General features: G+C 38.9%; 1 protein-coding gene across 20 annotated transcripts in view; it reads right to left on the bottom strand.

Annotated features, from left to right (window-relative positions):
• Positions 1-22,247, bottom strand: part of PHF21A (PHD finger protein 21A) — a 194,016-nt gene extending 171,769 nt beyond the window's left edge. For 8 of the 20 annotated variants that reach the window (XM_076001982.1, XM_076001980.1, XM_076001987.1 and 5 more), the window contains exon 1: positions 21,712-22,246. The gene's annotated coding sequence lies outside the window, so the exon portion shown is untranslated. Of the gene's footprint in view, positions 1-18,719; positions 20,450-20,484; positions 20,736-21,711 lie in introns of those variants that run through there. The other 12 variants (XM_076001991.1, XM_076001992.1, XM_076001993.1 and 9 more) reach the window with 6 other exon arrangements.
• Positions 22,248-23,908: the final 1,661 nt, after the last annotated feature.

Raw genomic sequence — 23,908 nt, 5'->3', positions numbered from 1 at the left:
TTTTGCTGTAGGGCTTGAAAACTAAGAGTAGGCCTTACCGAAGAAGTAAGGAAAAAGCCAAGGTTTATACCAAGTCCACATTTCAAAGACTAAAAGAATTAACATTTATTTTAGCTAAAAAGCTTTGGCAACAATCCGTTTTTTAAAAGGAAGGAGAAAGTAAGATTTTCTCCATTTCTATCCTCAAAACTGGACTCTCCTCTGACTATATAGGTTTAGTTTCACAGACAAATCAAAAAGAACCCACACTTAAAGGCCTAAAAACGAAAAATGGTTCCATACAATTCACATTAAAACAAAAATCTATGTAGTCCAACATATTGATTCTTTATCATCATTGCTATCATTAATGAACATTTATGTTTTATTTGTAGTTTGAAATGTCAATGAGAAATTGAAACAGCTACAGTATACTAGGGACTTTAACTTTTGAAACAAAAACCACGAAGAAAACAGGAGTCTGAAGCATAAAGCCTCAATCATGCTGATAAGTAAGTGGTCCTAAAACTTGAAAGTGAAAGCAATTCAGACCTCAAAAAGAAGTTGTTTGCTTGATATTAATGCTAGCCTTTAAAACCAAAAATATGTTCTGTTACAGAAGACTAAAATCAGGGCTTCCATTAACCTTGTTAAAAAAAAAAAAATCCCATGAGCACGGATTTTTTTTCCTAAGTCTCTTCATCAGAGCAGCATGGGGTCCCATTAGGCACCCTATTTTACTTCCACCTTATAAATAACGTTAGCTATTCGCTATTTCCATGGAAACCAAGTACAGAGAAACCCACTTAAATGAATACCGGTTAAAAGAATAAGTTTTATTTTAGAAAGGTTTTGCTGCTCTAGATGAACTCTTCTGGGGAATACTACAAAGTCTTCTTAAGTATAATTTTTTAAAATACATCTTTGGTGTAGAGGGAGCTTATTAAAGGTCCTGTTAAATAAGTACACTCCTTGCACTAAATATGCCAAATAACACTGTAACATTAAAGATACATTTTCAATGCACTGCACAGGGGTTTAGATGCACAACTTCCATTGACTATGCTTCCTCATGCATTGGGGTGGAATAATTACCTCATGGGTCTAATTTAAACAACAAAAACCAAATAAATTCAGAAGTAAGACTACCATCACCTTGTAGTGATTAGTAATGAAAAGGCCCATGCACAACTTACTCCAAAGAGGAGCAAACAACTTAAGTTTGCAATCATTATTACAAGGTGTAAGCCAAAACTCCCTCCTCAACAAACCATTTTACAAGTTATAACATGTATTCCTTAATCAATACATACATTCAGGTTAAATATAATATGCACAAGGAGGAAGTACAGAACAAGATTCAGTGATTTGCCAACTTTAAGTTGACTTATATATTGCCCTGCATATGCTAAGAAATGACTACTAATAGTGGCACACACAAAAGTTACACACAGACAAGTATACATAAAATAAAACGCAACTCATAAGAACAGTAAATTCAAACCTAAAAATCCTAGAATTTCTAAAGAGAGGGGGTAAGAAAAACTAAAATCTCTCCAGCAGATGTGGTTCTTCATTAAATTAGTGGTGGCTCAGACATCTTCACTAAGTTAAAAGACAAATGAAAATTATATTCTCCTAAAAGGGATTACCAGTATTAAATTTACAATGTATGAGAAGAATTAACATTCTCACACACACTTTCCTTTGAGTATACCAATGTATCTATTTGTACTGCATGTCTGGAAAAAATAAAATTACTTTCCTGGTATGTTTTACACATCACAAACTGGCAAAATGCTGGTAATTGTTAAAAGTTGGGGAATGGGTACACAGAGTTTGTTGTATTATTCACTCTACTTTTATATGTTTTTAAATTTCCATAATAAATTTTCTTAATTCCATAAAGTTAAGGCTCTTATTTCAAATATGTTTTTTCTCTATGTATAATTAAACAACAGATGAAATGCCTCGTATAAACCTTAGAAGCTACTGAATTTAAGACCAATACAGCCATTAACATGTAACCACAACTAATTCACAAATTTACTTTTCTTATCAAACAATTCCATTAACAATTCAAAACCACTAGGAGATCAGCAATCATCTTTCTTTCCAGATACCTAAAATTAAAAAAAAAAAAAAACCACTAGGAGAAATCTGGAAAGGGGTCTGCAATTTTGCAACTATCAACTAATGAAATGTAAAAAATCAATATATAATAATAAGCCATCAGAATCATATTTTGTATTTTATAAACCAAAGAAAGAAATTCTAGTCCTCTTAATTAGTAAATCAGAATACTTTTGTAACAACAAACACCAAAAATTTCCACTTTCTTCTCCAATTAGGTCCAAAAGCTACACAGGACAATCTAATAAATTAATACTTATCTTAGTGAAGTAACATGCCTGCCCCTTTACCCAACTATGCCTCTATCTCATCCCCTACCAGAAAGTACAGCAACTTCTGAGGTAAAAAGATCTTTTTCTATTCTCTCCCTTAGTCCAGATATAAAATGTTTCACAAATATTCAGTTATTGCAAAAGTGATTTTAAGCTGTCTATTATCCAAATTCTGTCTGAGAGCCCAAAATGAGAGTGAGATCCCCACAAACTGTTACAGCTTTAAGGTCTCGATAACAGCTCTCCCTGTTAAAAACTAATTATTACAATGGTGTTTTAAGAGAAATAGAAATAAAACAGTGGCTTTGGAGGGAGTGATGAACAGTAGGCAGGGGACAGTGTACAAAGAAAAGAGATAGCAAAGAGACAGTACGCAGAGAAGAGCGGAGGAGAAAGGCAATGGAGGGTGTGTGGGCAAGTAATGGTGGGCCCGCACAGTTGTAATAGTTCACCTGTGTCACAGGCAGCACTATTTTTACAAATTATGCAGGTACAAAATGATTTTCATAATTCTTTAAATCAACCCCAAACATGCTTGTAGAGTCTATTTCTAAGCTGTATATTTATAAAATGAAAAATGCATCGAACCTTTCCACAATTCCATTCAACCAAGTAAAACAACTTTTACAGATCCTGCATTCAGCTAAAGTAAAGACAAACTTAATACAGTATATATGCTATGCTAATTTTAAAACTATAAAGTTTGGCCGGGGCTGGGCTTGGTGGCTCACGCCTGTAATCCTAGCACTCTGGGAGGCCGAGGTGGGCGGATTGCTCCAGGCCAGGAGTTCAAAACCAGCCTGAGCAAGAGCGAGACCCCGTCTCTACTATAAATAGAAAGAAATTAATTGGCCAACTAATATATATAGAAAAACTTAGCCGGGCATGGTGGCGCATGCCTGGAGTCCCAGCTACTCGGGAGGCTGAGGCAGTAGGATCGCTTGAGCCCAGGAGTTTGAGGCTGTTGTGAGCTAGGCTGACGCCATGGCACTCACTCTAGCCTGGGCGACAAAATGAGACTCTGTCTCAAAAAAAAAAAAAGTTTGGCTGGGCAGCGATGGCTCACATCTAGCTCACACCTGTAACCCTAGCTCTCTGGGAGGCTGAGGCCAGAGGATAGCTCAAGGTCAGGAGTTCTAAACCAGCCTGAGCAAGAGGGAGACCCTGTCTCTACCAAAAATAGAAAGAAATTAATTGGCCAACTAAAAATATATAGAAAAAAAAATTATCCGGGCATGGTGGCGCATGCCTGTAGTCCCAGCTACTTGGGAGGCTGAGGCAGCAGGATTGCTTGAGCCCAGGAGTTAGAGGTTGCTGTGAGCTAGGGTGATGCTATGGCACTCTAGCCCAGGCAACAGAGTGAGCCTCTGTCTAAAAAAAAAACTATAAAGCTTTATTTACTGGCCACTCTATCCATTGTAAAGTAAGATTATATTTTTTAATTAAAAGAAAACTATACAGCCCATTATAAAATTACTTAATTTTTAAAATATTTATTGAGCTAAGTACAGCACTTTATCAAAACAAACTGGTTGGCATTTCTGCTCAGAAAGCACAATGTTTTAGGAATCCAGAGAAAATCAAATATAGTAAATACATTTATTTATTTACTTACTAGTCCTTTATCAAACTGTACAGTTGGGTAAATGAGAACAAAAAGTTAATGGAAGCCATTATGCTACTTAAAACTCAAATGCTCACTAGTGGCAACACATACCATATTCAGGATGCTTTGGTAAGCTATTACAAATACATTTGTTGAATCCCTGAAAACCAAAAACTACACAGATCAAAGATTTTTAAAAGTTTCAGATCCAAATCATTAGTGAATGAATAAAATAAACTCTATTTCACATTTAATGATCTTTTACCCCCTTCCCTCATTTATTGGTTTCATTTACAAGATAGACAGGAAGATAGAGATAAGATAAATACATGAACATATTCTAATGGATATATTAAAAACTCAATTGTTTACCAAAAAACCCTCAATTCTGAGACCACTGTGGCTTTTCTCATAATCAACTTGTTCTCAGGCCCACTTTCTAGGCACAATATAGGTAGCTTATGACAATTAAATGTAGACAGAAAATAGCAATTACCACATGAAAAGACCAGGCACCAGAAATTTCACAAAGGCAAAATATCCAAAATCAGAAGGCAAATAAACTGTTCCCATCAATATTAGAATGCATTTGTGTGTCACTTTCATATCTCTGGAGTTCTACAATTGTTTCCATTAGTTATTACACCCAACCATGAGTTCTCAAGGGTTAAATACACACAGTCTCTCAGAACCAATGCACTGACCAGCTGATGAGAAGTTTGGTTTTGAGTTATAATTCGCAGTCTACTACTAACTTGATGCTAAGTGACCTACTATAAACTGCAGCATCTTGGTAATCTCATAAGCTGTGCGCGACAAAAAGAAAAGAAAAGCTTATATCACTAAGAATTTCAATAAATATAAAGTGCCCTGAAATATCTAAAAGACTCTGTTAAAACTGATATATTCCCATGTATTTTCTATTTCTCCCAGAGGTATTCACAAATAAGAACTCATTAGATATACTTTTATCATCCATACCCTTTATCACCATGGCATTTTGGGGGGGGGGGACTTCTCTGGCTAAATTGTTCCATATTTACTCTTTCCTATAAACTTTTAGTGGGACTGTAACAATAACAATAATAATGATAATAGCTATCATTTATCGAGTGTCTTAAGATTTCCTCATTTTATCTTCACATGAACCCTAGCAGGTTGCTATTTTCATCCCTATATCACAGATGAAGAAACTGTGACCAGTCCAGTGGTAAGTATGCAGTATGTACATGATACATCTTTATTGAAGACAGTTTAAATAATCAGTCCAAGGTTACTCTTTTCCCAATGTACAACATTTGTCTCAATCCTTGAGAAGGGAAGAAAGGATCAGAGAACTAAGGTTAAGTACCATTTATTTAGTACTATGTGTCAGGCACTTCTACTCAGTTATACTTTATTCGTTATAAACTCATTTATTCCTCATAACAACTTCATTTTATTCATATTTTACACTCAAAGAAACTAAGGCAAAGGCACAAGAGTGATACGCTCACAGTAAGAGCTAGTATGTGGCAAAACCAGAATTTGAGTCCATGCAGACTGGGCTCTAGTACCAATACTCTTAGCCACTGTGCTCTACTGCCATGCTAATAACTTCCCTTCACTTGAATTACATGAAAACCAAACTTTCAATCTTTTTGCCAAATTACTCAAAATTGTAAACTTAGATTAATTCAGAGAAAACTAGTAGTGCTTTTCTAAGCATGTGGACCAGTCTTCTTTACAGGCACACAGGATATGCCCCTGGTGATTAGAACATTGCACTGCTCAGGAAGTGACACACCGTAAATCTGATTAAGAGCCCCCAGCCCACCCTTCTCCACACTCAGACCCACACTAACCATGAATTGCAAGAAACAGACAATTCAAAGATGTCTCAATGCAATCTTCTATAAAATGAGTGTCACTCTGGAAATATCTGATTGTGTATAGTACTCTTCCATCACCCCTTCCTCCCACCACCATAAAAAAACACCACAAAAGGAATGAATGAGTCTAAGCTACTTAAAAATCATAACAAATGTCCAATGATAACTACAAATTTAAATGAGAAAAAAATAAATGCAAAATTCTCATAATTTTGTAACTTGTCCAAATTCTACATTTAAAAAGCACTAAGCCTCTTTGAAAGACTCAATTCTTAAAGACTACCTTCTTATCATAAAGTGCCTTGAAGGTGCAGAGAAAAGTCCATTTTTGCCTTAGACTCTAAATATCTTGATATGTACATTTAAAACAATCAGTCCTGCTGTATTATAAATTATTGAAGTTTTTACTCTAATAACTAATAGTATGACAATGTATTACACAAATAAAAATATTAAGCATGGATTTAATATTTGTATATTAACATGTAATATATACAGAAAATAAATATAAAGAACAGGACTGGACCTGAAGGTACTGAGAACTTGACACAATGAAAACAGGAACTATGGCAGCGCAGCTCCCTCCATTGACATCGTAAAGTTGCCACATTTTCTGGGCTCTCTTTTGAATTAATGTGGCATCTGTTCCAAGTACAGCATGCTAACATTTTACTAAAAGATATTTTCATTCTACATTTGTATCTGGTTTGCTTTTCATTTGAACTCCTGTTGTATTTCAATGGTCATTATTTCTTTATACCAAGTTGTCAATTTGACATTCCTAATCTTTCTCCCCTGAGCACAAAAAGGGTGGGGAGGAACCATCAGCTTAAAACCCTCTAACAGCAATAATTACAATATACTTTGCATATAGATTAAATAAAGAAAATAAACAGCACAAAGATTTTTGTAGGCTTTTTAGTATCAAGTCCTGATAAGTTAACAGCATCTGTTCCTTTCAGAAAAAGAATTCTGCTCTAAGGTGTTGGGGGTAGGGAGAGAAGTAAACAAATACTAAATAGAATAATTCAAGTTACAAAGTTTGGTCTTCAAGAAACAATGGCTTCAATAATTTGTACATATCCAACTCTATCGAGTGATAATTGCTTTTTAAGATATCCTCAAAAATGCTGCAGCAACAAGCCAAATACAACCACTTGTACTTAACATGCATGCTGCATACTCTACAATGTTACGTCACATCAGGCACAGAGAAGACGCTTACCAAGCTATCCTGCGTTCTATAAACTGCCTAACAACAACAGAAAAAGGCACTGCCATCTCAATGGAAGTAGGAGCTCTCAGGGTAGGCAGCCTTTTCCCTTTGGTCACCTTTGAAGAAAACAAATAAGGCTTATATTTCTGTCTTTTAAGCTCTCCTCTCTCAAGGCCTTTACTCTCAATCTTTCAGCCTTTCACAGAGAGAAAGGCTGTTTCTTTAAAATTAAAAAGCTGTAAAAGATCACTCCAACTTAAAAGCCCCACACCTTTTACCAACTGTCCTCCAGCAGTCCCCATGACAGTCTCTTCTGCAGGAAAACAGCCTACCCAGAGCACTCATCGCTAAATGGGTGTGAACACCCTGAACAAGGGAGCCACTGGGAAGACATTATTACAATTCATATTTTTAAATCTCATCCTTCTTTCTTTTTTTTTCTGAGACAGAGTCGCACTCTGTTGCCTGGGCTAGAGTGCCGTGGCGTCAGCCTAGCTCACAGGAACCTTAGACTCCTGGGCTCAAGCGGTCCTCCTGCCTCAGCCTCCTGGGTAGCTGGGACTACAGGCATGCGCCACCATGCCCGGCTAATTTTTTTCTATTTTTAGTTGTTTGGCGAATTTCTTTCTATTTATAGTAGAGACGGAGTCTCGCTTTTGCTCAGGCTGGTCCTGAACTCCTGAGCTCAAGCAATCCTCCTGCCTTGGCCTTCCAGAGTGCTAGGATTACAGGTGTGAGCCACTGCACCCAGCCTTTTTTGAATTTCAACTTTCCTGTATGCTTGATAACATACAGAAAATATTAGTTCAGACTATTATACATTTACTGGTAGCCATAATTTTAAGAAGTCTGGAGACTACTGGTCAAGACAACTGGGTCTAGAATAAAAAAGAAAAATAGACTCTGCCATAACTTACTCAAAGTCTTGTCTCTGACTCAGTTTCACCATCCATGACATTAATTGAGCCCTCTGTATGAAGACTACTCTGTCTGAGCCACTCAAAATGAAAAGCATTCATCAATGAGAAATACTTTCAACTTGGCATTAAAACACTGAATATACTATAGTTTAAATAAACTGCTACACTCTCAGATCCAGTTCTTAGACTTTTAAGGCAAAGCTTCAGCACGTCACTAAATGTGGGTCTAAAGGAGCATCAAGGCCGGGCGCAGTGGCTCACGCCTGTAATCCTAGCTCTCTGGGAGGCAGAGGCAGGCGGATAGCTTGAGGTCAGGAGTTCGAAACCAGCCTGAGCAAGAGCGAGACCCCATCTCTACTAAAAATAGAAAGAAATTAACTGGCCAACTAATATATATAGAAAAAATTAGCCAGGCATGGTGGCGCATGCCTGTAGTCCCAGCTACTTGGGAGGCTGAGGCAGGAGGATCCCTTGAGCCCAGGAGTTTGAGGTTGCTGGGAGCTAGGCTGACGCCATGGCACTCACTCTAGCCTGGCAACAAAGCGAGACTCTATCTCAAAAAAAAAAAAAAAATTAAAAAAAAAAAAAATAAAAGAAGAAGCATCAAGCACCTTAGATGCAAGGAGTTTATTCTAGGATTAGAAAGGCCTTTTTAAAAACTTCTATAATGAAAAATTTATTACCTATGTAGTAACATTTTTAATTTAAATATTACAAAGGTGAATTATGACTAATAATCTAAGCAACAAGTTAAAGCTCTCAAAGCCAGAATCAAAAGATTTATATTTAATGTAGATTATAAGGCCTTTAGTAAGTCTTTTTAAATATAATACCAGAAAAATGAATAGTACTCAAATAATTTTTTTTTCTGCTTTAAAAAATACTGGGTTATCAGTATAGCATTCCATAGTGGTGGAGTGAATAAGGATAGGTGATGGGTTTAGGTCAGCCAGCACTACTCCCATGAAGATGCAAGGACTAGGACTCATTCCTATGCAGGGTATCTTTAAGCTGATTAAGCAGTACTGGTTTAAGTTTCTATTAACTAAAATATTTCAAGTATTACTTTGATTTTAAAACCTTACTTTACTTTGTAAATGTCAAGTGAATGCTTCCTAACAACCAAGAAAAGAGAGATTTCCAGTTTTAAAACAAAGTTATCTAAAAACATAATTGCTCTCTTTATAAGTAGCTACCAGAATAAACGAGTAGTATTCTGAAATGATGCCTCCTAAATTACTTGTATGGAACAGAAAACAATGTGGTCATTTTAAGTTAATATTTTTTAAGTTTTAAAAATAACAATGACCATCTCTAAGGCATGAGGTGCAAATAAAAAGAACTTAAAATGCTTTCTGCTTATAGGTAACAGTTTAGGGGATTAGGTTTATAACCTTAATGTATAAATCTTATGCACCTCTCTTCCTCCAATCTTACTCCAATTCCTACATGAGCCCTATTTTCAAAAAGAAGCAAGCTTTTAAAATAGTCGCTTGAAAAAAAGAAAACTTCAATGGCGTATTATGGTATGATTCCACTTTTTAAAAATGCATATATGTACATTATACATACAAAAATAAATGTACAGGAAAAGTTTAAAAGTAGGATGGGAATGAGATGACTAATTTTCTACTTTATACACAACTATATTGCTAAGTCTATATTGACTTTCATAACTTAGATGTACTGCTTTTGTAATATTTCTTAAAAGAAAGGACACTTACCTAACACTCTAAAATATAGTTATGTAAGGACTGACTGAAATAGTGAATATAAACAATCTGCACCTACTAAGAAAATGTATAAAATAACCTACATCACGCTATAGTGACCAACTTCCAATCTTTAAGAAACAGATATTAGACACCACCCCACACAAGGCTCTGTGCTTGGCAATGAGCAATTTTGAACAAAACAGGCACTATCTCAAATGCCTTCATTTCCATTCCACTCCAATGCTTACTATTTCCAAAACATTCAACCTAACCCTACCAAAATCAACATGAAACAGTCTCAAAATGACAAATCATAGCTGTTGGCATTTCAGTACATTGAAAACTTCTTTAGTAATTCATTTTCTAGGTTTCTATGGGAATTACATAGTTTAGTAAAGCATTGTGGACACTTAAGAGCAGGGTCTCAGGAATCAAATCTGGGCTTGAATCCAGGTTGTATTTGTTACCTACATGATCCCAGGGAAACCTCTACTCCTCACTTATAAAATGGAGATAGGATAATAATAGTAAATCCTCAGAATATTGCTGTAAGGATTAAAATTAAATGAGATCCTATGTGCAAAAAGGCTTTTTTAGCACTAACATAATAAACACTCAACATTATTGATAATAACAGATAACCCTAAGATACAAAAACTGTTCTCAACTTGCTAAACATTTAAAATCTGTAACTATGTCATTTCTTCAAAATGTATCTGTCACTTCTCCAAAAACATATATGTATTTATGTAAGCTTGTATATTAATACATAGAAATAAAATTTTTATATTTTATAAAATAAAAATTTCTCAACATAAAAGCCCATAATTAAAATTTTTTATTCCCATAACAACATCAATACATTCCTAGTATCGATATGATAATATACACTCAAACGTATCATGTATATTTTCAAGAACTATATACACTAAGAACTTACTTATTGAGGGCAAGTGGATCACTAATTTTTTGGTTTGTTTTGATTCTAATTTCTATATTTAAAATTTTATAATTTAATATTAACATGACATAGACATATATTTTAGCCTCTTATTAGTGATTAAAAATTCAATTTTGGGCGGGCGCGGTGGCTCACGCCTGTAATCCTAGCTCTCTGGGAGGCCGAGGCGGGCGGATTGCTCCAGGTCAGGAGTTCGAAACCAGCCTGAGCAAGAGTGAGACCCCGTCTACTAAAAATAGAAAGAAATTAATTGGCCAACTAACATATATAGAAAAAATTAGCCGGGCATGGTGGTGCATGCCTGTAGTCCCAGCTACTCGGGAGGCTGAGGCAGGAGGATCGCTTAAGCCCAGGAGATTGAGGTTGCTGTGAGCTAGGCTGACACCACGGCACTCACTCTAGCCTGAGCAACAAAGCGAGACTCTGTCTCAAAAAAAAAAAAAAAAAAATCAATTTACATACACTACTTAAGTCTATAAAGTACATTCATGAATATTATCTCATCTAATCCTTTTAACAGTATAGCAAAGCAGGCTTTTATTATTATCCCCATTTTACCACTGGGAAAACTAAAGCCCAGCAAGGAAGAATCTCCCAAAAGTGTACAGCTAAGGACTGGAATTAAGGCCAAGTCTTCCTGACACCACCAAAACTGTTTCCTTCACACTGGCCTGAGACATTTTGTAAAAAAGACAGAAAACTATGCTCAACAGTTTAGGTATGTCAGAGGTCTCTATAGTGAATACACATAGCTGCCCAGTTTTACTCTCCTGATTACCTAGTTTAGTATTTTAAGAGTTACAAGATATGATGATAAAATATATAGAATAATTCATCTAAACATGCTATCTTCTATATTAGCCCGAAAATGCCAGAAACTATTTTTTCTCCTTATATTTAGGCTTTTATATTTAACTTCTTTATAACCACTAACTTTATTTCATTTTAATATTACATCTTGAAAAGACAGAATGATATAAAATAAATAATAAAACAATTTATGGCTGCCTGTAATCCTAGCACTCTGGGAGGCCAAGGTGGGAGGATTGCTCAAGGTCAGGAGTTCCAGACCAGCCTGAACAAGAGCGAGACCCTGTCTCTACTAAAAATAGAAAGAAATTAATTGGCCAAGTAAAAATACATAGAAAAAAATTAGCCAGGCATGGTGGCACATGCCTGTAGTCCCAGCTACTCGGGAGGCTGAGGCAGAAGGATCGTTTGAGCCCAGGAGTTTGAGGTTGCTGTGAGCTAGGCTGACGCCATGGCACTCTAGTCCGGGCCACAGAGTGAGACTCTGTCTCAAAAAAAAAAAAAAAAAAAAAAACAATTTATAACATGGAAGCCTATCAGACCGGATGCCATACATTTTTTTTAACTCTGTTGCCTGAGCTAGAGTGCCCTGGCATCAGCCTAACTCACAGCAACCTCAAACTCCTGGGCTCAAGAGATACTTCTGCATCAGCCTCCCGAGTAGCTGGGACTACAGGCATGCGCCACCATCCCAGGCTAATTTTTTCTATGTATTTTTAGTTGGCCAATTAATTTCTTTCTATTTTTAATAGAGACAGTGTCTCCCTCTTGCTCAGGCTGGTCTTGAACTCCTGACCTTGAGCAATCCTCCCACCTTGGCCTCCCAGAGTGCTAGGATTATAGGCGTGAGCCACCGTGCCTGGCCAGATTCCATACATTTTTGACACATCTAAAGAACTCATTTAGACACTAAGGAACCTAATATACACACAAACAAATTTTTAAATCACAACTATGAGGGGGAAAGGCTAGTATTATTACAGTGGATTGACTTGTTGTGTAAACAAGTACTTAAATACTACTAAAGGCAGAGTTTTTTTAAATAAACATCACAGCCCTCAGTAACAACAGTCCAAGAACTCCTCATAAGGGAAAAGCTGGAATAGATACTGGCTAAACAGGTAAGAAAGACACTTCCCTAATCCTCTATAAATTCAAACTAAGACATATACAATCCAAACTTATGCTTACATTTTCTAATATTCCCAGGCATTCCTTTCCCATCTCAAACAGCTAAAAGAAATCAGCTATGCAAATAAAAATACCCTACAAGTTCAAGAACCTAAAAGAAGTCAATGTCCTAAAACAGAAATGTAAAGACTTAAGTTTTATGAACCTAACATTTTAAGTACAACCCACAGATGTGAAACAATATTTTCTTTCTGGGACTGCTTACTGGCGTCCAATACATCAATCCTGTAACACTGTGAACTGCAGCTGATAGATTGGTACATGCTTTTAAACACAACAGAATTTTTCCAAGGTTATATACACTATAAAATCTTGCAGCATCTTATTTTCATTAATCAACTAGTTTGGATATTTTACCAGTGCAAACATTGTAAACAAAGAAATTTTCATTATCCTTTGAACTTTCTAAAGTCAACCAAAGGCTTGTGGTACAGGCTTATAAGTATTTGATAGGCAGAGCTGAATACTGGTCAAAATTCTGCTACTGGCTGGTTGTCTGACTTTGGGCACATATGACTCAGGGAGAAACTGAGGTGCAAGGACATTTTAAATACAGTAAAACATTCTGAGGAATTGTCACATGATTACCATAAGCCAAAAATCTCAAGGTCTTCTTAGAACAGCCTGGGCTTCAGATCAAATTATAATGTAAAAAGAGGAAAAAATATGAAGCATGCTATTTTTTTAATAACTATCATTGCTGCTGCTAATTCTAAACATTTACTGAGCCCTTATTATGTGCCAAGCACTGTCACAGATTTTAACATTAAATCTCTGCAAAAACCCTAATATTAGTTATTAAAGTAGAAGTAATAGAATCCTCAACAACATAAAAAGAAATTTAAATTTTACAAAGAAAAATATAAACAAATTATTAAGGAAATCTCACCTTTTCCTCTGCCTTTCAGCCTTTATCTTTGTATATTAAATTTACTCAACCATTTATTTTCAAGAATTCCAGTTAAAGGTATTGATATTTAAGATGTTGACAGTTATTACAGAAGAATCACAGAATTCTGAAATTAAATACTGGCAAGAAAAAAAACTTCCATCCAACTTTAACTATATTAACTATATAACAACTGCCCCCATTTAAAAAAAAAAAAAACAAGGAACATCATATATATATATATAACAACTGACAATAAGAGGCTTCTAAGGCCCACACTAACAATCACTGATGCTATAATTATAAAGAGACCTAGGGCGGGCGCGATGGCTCACACCTGTGATCCTAGCACTCTGGGAGGCCGAGGCGGTGGACTGTTTGGGCTCAGGAGTTCGAAACCAGCCTGAGCAAGAGCGAGACCCCGTCTCTACTATAAATAAAAAGAAATTAATTGGCCAACTAATATATATATAGAAAAACTTAGCCGGGCATGGTGGCGCATGCCTGGAGTCCCAGCTACTCGGGATGCTGAGGCAGCAGGATTGCTTGAGCCCAGGAGTTTGAGGTTGCTGTGAGCTAGGTTGACACCACCGCACTCACTCTAGCCTGGGCAACAAAGTGAAACTCTGTCTCAAAAAATAAAATAAAATAAAAATAAAGAGACCTATATCATCATACACATAAAAATAATTTACAATTGCTAATTTGAATATATATGTTATTTTACATGTAAATCTTATAGTGGTTTACAATAAACTAATCTAAGGTAAACTAAAATACTAGGTTGTTTCTAAAGACTCACTTTAGAATTTCATCAACATAATAATCATAATGTTAATAATCAAACTTTACTTAGCAGAAAGTTCTTAAAGGGTTGGGAAGCAGTATATAAAATGGAGTAGACAAGAGGAAAGGGCTCCCCGTGCTGTTCAAATCAACTACAGGTCCCAGCATGCAGTGCTCTAATCTGAAGTTAAGCAAAAACTGCAATGCATCCTGGGACTTGTAGTAAGTAAACCACTTTACCCTATCACAGCAAGTTTCAAGAAAGTCTGAACAATCTAGCACAATTTGACTGGATCTTATTACCAAGATCTAGTCAAATTTAGATCTAATTTATTCTCTGTTATAGCACAGTTTCTCTAGCACATACTGGAAAAAGTATCAATTAATATTTAGATTATCTCAAGTCAGTGGCAAAGAAAAAAGAAAAATATTTAGATTAACATTTTCACTTTAGAAAAAACTTATACAGAATAAGCATATCAAAAAATGATTTGATATGATGGAAAATATAATTTTTGAAACAATTTTTTAAGTTGGTTGGATCCATTTTGACACTCTCTGAACACCCCCCCAAAATATTTTAATTGTTTTACCAGGTTTCAACAGTTATTCAAGATATATTTTATAAATAATTTTTCTTGAAGAAAATTTTCACAAGTATTTTCCATATTCTAGTACTATCCACTAGGAAATACATTTTAATACTAATACATACACATAAACCATCACATAAACAAAAAATACTGAAGTTCCTCTTTTGTCAAGTCCTTACTCAGTATTTATGCCTTCCACTCCTCACTCCTAATTCTCTACATACACACTCACTCTCTCTCTCTCTCTCTCTCTGTCTCTCTGTCTCTGTCTCTCTCTCTCTCTCTCTCCTGGAAAGAACACTTAGAAAAAGGATTGTCCAAGTATAGGCCCATTTCTCTCATCCATTAACCTCTTCTGAAAACACAAAAGGTTTTCTTAAGCTACCAGTAACATATCAAAACACAAGTTGATAAGTTTTGAGCTGTAATTTATGTACATACAGTTGCTATACACATTGATTTTCTGCAACACTGTGGAAGGAGGCTGGGAAAGAACTAAACGCAATCTGCATCAGGAGGCCTAACACAGGTGGTGGGTTATTTTCAGGCAACAGCACCTTCACAAACATGCTGTGGAATACAGTCCAAGAAATTCCTAACAAGGAAAGATAAGCTGGCACACAAATTTAACACAATCCAGCTAAAAATCACCTGCAACACATGCTACTACATTTCACCATAAAAGTGACAGGCTACTAAAGGATCTGAAGCCTCATCAATACAACATACTGTCCATAAGGCCAGAGATAGCAGTTGCCATGGTTACTATCACCCACTTTTATCAGGAAATTATTGTTATTACCCCAAAGTTTTTGGTACCCATTTAACAATTTTTTAAAAAGCAGTTTAGGGTCCTGACTGTTAATTGAGTGAAAGAATCAACTACTATTTGATTTGTAAGTATACTGCCTTAGAGATGCACATGGTTAACAATACTTGGATCTGCAGCAGAAAAAAATCAATTCCTTTCTGCTGCTCCTTCTCCTCAAGTACTGACAGTTTGTATTCTCAATGCAGCCAAAACAATAAAACAAAACCCATCTTTTTGGCTTCTGTGTTTAAGTTATTTTTTCCCCTAGGCCCATAAACAGAGTCAAAATAAAGCCTAGATCATCAACCTGTTAGGCCCCATCCCCTTCCTATCTCCATATTACTGATTCACTTTCTTGTCTACCTAAAAAAGCAAAAAATATTTCTGTAGGTGATACCAAAATATAGAAAGAATAGTTTCCTCCAACTGAGACCTGCTCACTAACTCTTTTTATCTAATTAAAAAAAAAAAAGACAGAGGGAGGAGGAAGACTTGCGGAGTACTGGAAGGCAGAAGTGGGGGGGTATTTAAACTTCCACATAAGAATGTGGTGTAAGAAACTTGGTTTAGAAAAGCCCAAAGGATAATTCAACCTCACATACAATCTCTACAAAGGAAGAGTTCACTATTACCCTACTTTAAGACTGAACTGATATACAAGTAAATGAAAAGTTATTCATAAAAGTCTATTTTAACATTCTCACAAAAGATAACTTCAAAAATTTAATACACAAATAAGAAATATAAGAAAGCCTACACAATAGTATGGACACATGCACATAAAAACATACAAAGAAGAAAAACATATTCTATTTAAGAAATAATTATCTATAATAAATTTAATGCAGTGTTAACACACGACCTCTTTAAAAAAAATTCCAAAGCAGCAAAAATATATACCTGGTAAAGCTAATGTAATCAAAATGTACTGCTATGCTCCTAAACAATTCTTAGGCCTACAAAAAGGCCATCTACAAAAGTTCCTGAGAAGTCAACATAAATCATGAATATTTCCCAGCACAAAATAACATGAAAATTCAAACATGTTTCAAGAAATCAGTACTGAATATAGATATAAAAGACTTCTGTCAAAGGTCAGAGACCTAAAACTTTAATCCCTTCCTTTCTCCCTTTGAACAGTAATTAAATACAAAAGCCTTCAGCAATAAAACACTAAGATAAAAAATTTAAAAGCACATTAATATAACCTTAACTTCAGTATGTCTTCACAAAAAGCCTTAGTATTCACTGTCTGTGGGATGAAAAAGTTAATATCACCCTGAGAGGTTTCGTTTTTATCTAAACAGTTAAATGTTTTTCTCACCCTTCACAGAAGCAAGTTTCTATATTTACTTTCTAATTGCAGCTATTTAATAAAGAACAGTCATTTCTAAAATTTAAGATACTATACTTTTTGATATGCTCATAAACACAGGGATTCCAAATTATTTATGTTTTATTTTTCTAGTTTTCTATTCCAAATTTGTGAGCAGAGTGTATCAAGAAAGCTGCAACACAAGGCTTCAAACTTTTGGGTTATTTTTACACAAAAATATTTCAGTGTGTTCCTCTAGATTTGAATAGTCATTTCCTCGTGCATCCTTCTAAAATAGAAAAACAAAAATGATATACACATGTACCTAATCCTAATGCATACAGATATACATCTTTTTCACTGTGAAAAAAGCTTGGCTTTAGTCATTAAGAATTAATTTTTCAGAAAGTTAACAGAGTCAATCAAAACTTTACCATGACATCTGTTACTCTGTGTGTTCATCAAAGTCTATAGAAAAATCCAGGTACTTAAATATTCACTAAAATGAACTACTTTCACATCAGTGGAGAAATGAAGAAAAACTTTTAATAGGGGATACACATTTCACGGCATCTTTCAAAAGAAAAATGATCTTTAACTATGGGAAACTGAATAGGCAGCATTTTGAACAAAGCTTCAAAACTTTAACAAAGAGATTTTTGATAACCACAGCAGTATTTAAAAAACAAAAATTAATAAAAGTGTCCAGGGTACACTTTTAATGCATTAATTTCCCAACTAATATGGGAAAAGTTAGCATTTCAAGACAAAAGCATCTGTTAATGTATTAATTAGTTACCTATCTCAACAACTTAATATCTGCATGGCTTCTGACAATTTACAAAGAACCTTTACATGTATTACCTCATGTGATTTTACAGAGAAAAAAGTACAATATTATGCCTAAAAAATAGACGAAATTCAAAACAGGTTCATCAAATTTTCTAACATTCTTAAGTTTTTAAAACTTTGATATGAAACTTTACAAGCAACCACAGTAGCATTATATTTCCAGTGACAATCAATTCACCTATCACTGACAAGAGTTTCAAAGGCCCATGTGCTGTAAATGCTATGACATTGTTAAAATAGCTACTTTCATCTTTATGCAGTTATTGTTAAGTGTTACTAATGGACATATCAGCAATGACCTATACACACAGATATAACTTTACTTATAGTTCAAGAATCTTGGTCTTGGGAGGCCAACTTAAGTACAACTATATGTATTTATAAAGCTGGGTGTATCTATATTAGAATCATTGTCCACTGATTTGATGAGGGAAAAAAACATTAAGTCTAAAAATTTTTCCACACAATATCCCCATTCCAAAATCTCAACTACTCTATATCCTGTTTGTATTAATATTACAGGTATGATCACAAAGATTAAAGTCCCCAATCATACCAACTACTTTGTAGCAATTATAATTTTTTAAAATATGTATTCAACACCGCAATTATCAACACAAGAATAATTACCCCTCAGACTAAAATAATTCTAATAATGTCATATACCTCAGCCCAGTATCCTTAAACTATCCACAATAACAAGTCTACTTTTTATAGTATTGTAAGTAGCTAAAAAGTCAAAGATTTCGGTTTCAAATAGCAAACGGTATTTATGAAGGGAATTTTTAAATGGACTTACTCAAAATCTTTCTGGAACTTTAGGGTGTTAATCCTGTTGCTTAGCTGAAGCTAGGTAGAGCTGTAATAAGTAGTAAGACCCTCAAAATTCAAAAATTTCCTTTATCTTGCTGTAGCACCTCCTGCTGGATAGCATTTAGAGATCTTCATGTAAGCAGAAGAAGAGTGTTTCAGAGGCAGCTCCTTCCAGATAATTGAATCGGAAAAAGGATGGACCCTTCAAAGCTAAAAGAAATAGGGCCCCATCCATCACTTATACCTCTTAAAAATAAAATTTGCAATAGGTAGGTATCTAATAACTATTTCAATTTCATAAAGACTTGCCTGAGTCCAAAGTGCAACATGCCTGCAAAATTATCTTAAAACAAAGTTTAAAAGCCTTCAAGAGCACTCAAGCAAAAGACTTTCCTACAGGCAGCCAAGAAATGCCAGTCAAAATGCAAATACTGTTACCAAAAAGCAAAAGTCTGCTGTTAAAAAAAAAAAGATTGGAATATTGTTAACATGTTAGCCAGATGTTTGTGTTTGGAGAATTTTCTGCACTATTACTATGCTCTTCACTTAAGGATAGTTGTGTATCTACATAAGTTTTAAGTGCAGAAATTTTTTTGATAAATATGAGTGTAACTGCACACAAAAATTTCCTCATTGCCATCAAAAGATATGTCCCTAGGATTTCAAAACGTATTTTTCATTCTTTAAATGCCCCTAATAAACTAGTTTTAAGCCGCAACACAGATTACATGTACAAATGAAGAACAAAAGAATAAGGAACTTACCAAAATTAAAATGAATAATAGTATTTCCAGTAAAAACGTAGTAACAGTTTCCAACAACGCTGTAAACCAAGTAAATTGTGAAACTTAAAAAAGGGGGGAGGGGGCTAGTCTTCAAAATCCATAAGAAAAGCTGACCTATATTTATTTCTACTGCCCAAATGTGAGTGAACATCACATATAAACAAATAACATAAACACTGAAAAGTATGTTTACATGTTTTAGCCCCAATTTCAGTACCCTTACCAGGCCTCAATAAAGCTACAGATGTTGATGAGTACCCTTACAAAAAGGAGATATTCCAGCCCCTCATCCTAAAGAACCCCTATAAAGTATCATGCCTATGAAAAGGCTTCCTTCCTAGAGTGCACAATTGCTTTAGAAAAAAAAAAAACTTTCATCAGCCCAAATTAATCTGATTCTAATATTCAGCTATCAATTATTAATACATAAATGTTCTTTCCCTAACTTCCCCAGCTCGAGCATCTACATTCCTGACACCGACTATTAAGAAAAATGCACAACTTGCACCCCAGCTATAGGGCAAATCTTTGAAATCCGAAACACAGCCACAAAGTTCACTGTCAAGGCCAGTGCTGAGGCCCACATACGCCCGGACCTTAACTCACATTTCAAATTCTAGAAACCCATACTCCCAGAGACATCATTTAAAAACAACACAATGTGGACGTGCAGAGTGAGATCCTCTACTTCAAGACCTAAACAAAGAATATTTCAACGTATGACCGGAATATGATGACACCAGATTCACCAATGAAAACAAAACCTGCCTACCATTAGCAGTCGTACCCTCATCTCAACAACTCAACTACTTAGAAATCACTCTCGGCACATCTGCACCCCACAACCGGCCTGTGGCCTTCTCTGGGGGTGCAAGCCACCGACAAAGTTGAAAGGAGACATTCTCCCCCGGTACCCAATCTCGACACCAACCCCTCCCCTACCAGGGCCACCTTGCTGCTACCCACCATCGCGAACGTGGTCAGGGGAAAAAAAAGAAATCCTAACAGCACCGCTCAGCAGAATAAAGAGACCAAAGAGAGGATGACGAGAAGTGTTGGGAACTGCGTGCACGGCGGGGCTGGACCAAACGGAAAGAGTCCCACTCCGCGCGCCCCTCCCCCCCGGCGGGGGCGCGGGCGGGGGAGGGGCGGCCGCGGCCCCTCTCGGAGCGGCCTGTCCACCCCGGCCCGCGCGGGGTCCCGGGGGCGCCCCGCGGCCGCCAGCGGCGGGGGCGAATGCGGGAGGGCCGGCCCCGGGGTGAGGGGTGCAGGCAGACTCTCCGGAATAACAAGTTGCAGAAGAAGAAGAATAAGCGGAATTTCCCCAACGCTGCTCCGGCCACCCAAGACAAATGCACCAACACACACACACACACACACACACACACACGGGCCCGGCAGCGTCAGCAGCCGCAGCTTTTTTTTTTTTTTAATCCAGATCCCTCAGTCACCAAACAAGATGGTTTTCCAAAAAAAAAATTTTTTTAAATTAAATAAATAACCATAATAAAAACTTCCCCCCGACAGCATCCCGGGGTGGGGTGGGGGGGGTGAAAGAGCTAAGGCGACCATCCCCGGGCCGAGGGAGAGCCAAAGGGGCGGGCGAGGTTCTGCGCCCCCCGCCCCCGCCCGCGGCCCCCTGCCTGGCCCCCAGCCGGGACAATGTGACGCCCCCTCCCCGCCACCCCCGGCACGCCGCCTCTGTCACCCGCTCCGGCCCTGCACTCAGCGCCCAGGCTCCCGAGGCTGCTCATAAACTTACTTCCAATTTATCCTGGGGAGGGGTGGAGGGCAGAGGGGAGGAAGGGGGGAGACACGGTTTTCCCATTGTCTTTTTTTTAGGGGGGAGGACTAGGAAGGGCACGCAGGGGGGCGCCCCGAAGGGGAAGTTACTGCTCAAATCTCAAGTTGACTGAGGGGTCCTGAGGAGAACACCCCCCTTTCCCTCCTCCCTCCCACACACCCCTCCCCTCCCCCTACCTCTCCCCACAACAAACTCTAAGCAAGCAGCCCCAGTTCCTCCCAGAGACAACCACCAGAGACAAGACAGAGGGAGAGGGGGAGAGAGGGAGAGGGGAAGAGGGGGAGAGAGGGAGAGGGGGAAGGGAGAGGGAGGGGAAATAGAGCTACTCCAGAAAAAAAAGAGAGAGAAGAGTGAGGAGAAGAGAGAATGGAAAAGCTGGGATACTGCACCCTCCTGCTGCTGGCTGGCTGTCCCCCCTGGCAGCTGGAGGCAGGAACTCTGAGCAGGAGAAGCAGGAGGAGGAGGAGGAGGGAACTCTTCTTCATGGGGAGGGAGGGAAGAAGCTGGAGCTGCTGCTGCTGCTTCTGCTGCTGCTCTGGGCCTCTCGCACTTTTTAGATATTAGTGTATTAAGATGGTAGGTTGTTCCCTTCTCCCTCCTCCTCCTCCTCCTCCTCTCCTCTCCCTCTCTCTCTCTCTCTCTCACTCACTCTCTCTCCTCTCTCTCTCTGGGCTGTTTCTTTCCTCCTCTTCCCCAGGCAAGGGGGGGTGGGGAGGAGGGGGGTGGGGGGAGGAACTGGATCCTCCTCCTCCTCCTGGAGAGACACACACAGGCCCCGGGCCGGAATAGGGAGGGGGGAATCAGAGCAGCAGGAGAGAAACTGTGGGAGACAAACAAGCCCAACTCTTCATCCTCCTCCTCCTCCTCTCAGCAGCAGCAGCGAGCACCACCAGCCCATTCACCACCCGGCCCCGGGCCGCAGCACCTCCGCCGCCTCAGCCCGGGGATCCCTCCGCCCAGGCCCAGACACACTCGCCCGCGCGGGAGCCCGCCGCGCGGCCCCGCCGGCCCGCCGCCGCCGCCGCCGTGCGCGCCCCCGCCGCTCCCGAGAGCCGGGCGAGAGGGACTGGGGCTGGGAAAGCGGGGACGAGGGAGGGGGGGCGGAGGCGCCGGGGGAGAGGGGCTCGGCGGGGAGGGAGGGGGCCGCCGGGCGGAGTTGCTCGGCGGCCGACCTGGGCCCCCGCGCCTCTGCCCGCGGCTCTCGGGACGCGCGGGCCCCCCCGGGGGCGGCGGGGCGGCGGCAGGGGGGGGCGACGGGGGCCCGCGGCGGCGCTCGGGCGGGCGGACTACTTGACGTGTCGGTGCGGCGAATTTATTTCACTTTGCCTAAGGAACGGGGTGTGCTGCGGCCCCCATTGCCTAGGGAAAAAACCCGGATGTAAAGTGAGTGAAACTAAACTAGAGTGAAGTAGGGCAGCAGCCGCCAAACTCCAGTGCAGCGGCGGCGGCGGCGGTGATGGGGCTGAGCGCGGAGCGGCGGCGGCCAAACTCCGGGGCCGCCGCAATCATGGGCCCGTGCAGCGCTGCAGCTCGGCTCCCTTGCAGCCGAGGCGAGGCCGGGGCCCGCTGCGGCCCCCCCAACTCCGCGGTCCGAGCCCGACTCCCCCTCCCGCGGGCGGGAGCTGCAAAGGAGCTCCGGAGCGGCCCCAACTCCCTCCAGTGCAACAGCAGTTTTGAGGGGGGAAAGATGCCGCGAGGACAGGAGCGAAGAGAAGCAATGGGGAAGCACTGCAATGGGGGAGCGTGGTCCAGGCAACAGGAGAAGGATGCAACCTCAAGTCGAATGCAACATGCAATCCCCGGCCGCCGCTCACCCGCTCCCTCCCCTCGCCACCCCGCCCCCTTTCCAAATAACTACCCTTGAACCACTTTATTAGCCATACTTAGTCCCACACTCGCTTCGGGGAGGGGCGGGGGACCGGGTCCTTCGCTCACCTTTATTTATTGCCGCTTTCTCCCCCCTCTCCATGTTTTTTATTCCTAAGTTCTTTTGTTCTAAGGGGGATGATGGCATTTACTTTTCTGCTTTGTGTAGCAGGGCAATCACTGGGAATCGGCCACGTATAATCCGGCGGTTTGTCATATTTTATTAGTGAAAGTATTTTATGCCTATTCTACCTCCAAGGACTGTAACATGGAGAACTGCAGGGAGGAAAAAAACATCAGAAGAATTCTTGTTTTGAGAGATTTCTCGGCGGGGCGGGGGAGGGCCTCTTTTTTTTTTCTTTTTTTTTTGGAAGGGGCTTATTTAGATTTTTAAATCGATAGTTTTAAACTTAAAGCTTAGCGGTTTTTGTATAGATGTATTACTGGATTTTAAAATAACCCCCAACCACAATAAAGGGAAAAAAAGTAAAAAATCCTAGATTAAAACAAAAATCCCTACTGGACAGTGGTATTATCTGTTCTGTGCAGCACGCTGGACTTAACATAGTGTTGGCCTTCGGATGTTAAATAACAATAAACCCCAACCTCAACTGAATACAAATGGGGGGGTTTGTTTTTAAGGCTCAGCACTTTTCTAGCATCTGCCACTACGCATTTTCCAGGCATTGATTAGCCATGCAACTCTCATAGGCATGAAGT

The sequence above is a fragment of the Microcebus murinus genome, chromosome 4 (genome assembly GCF_040939455.1).
Source record: "Microcebus murinus isolate Inina chromosome 4, M.murinus_Inina_mat1.0, whole genome shotgun sequence".
NCBI classification, from domain to species: Eukaryota; Metazoa; Chordata; class Mammalia; order Primates; family Cheirogaleidae; genus Microcebus; species Microcebus murinus.
Note: the sequence above shows the minus strand (reverse complement) of the source record. Positions and strands in the feature narration are given on the sequence as shown.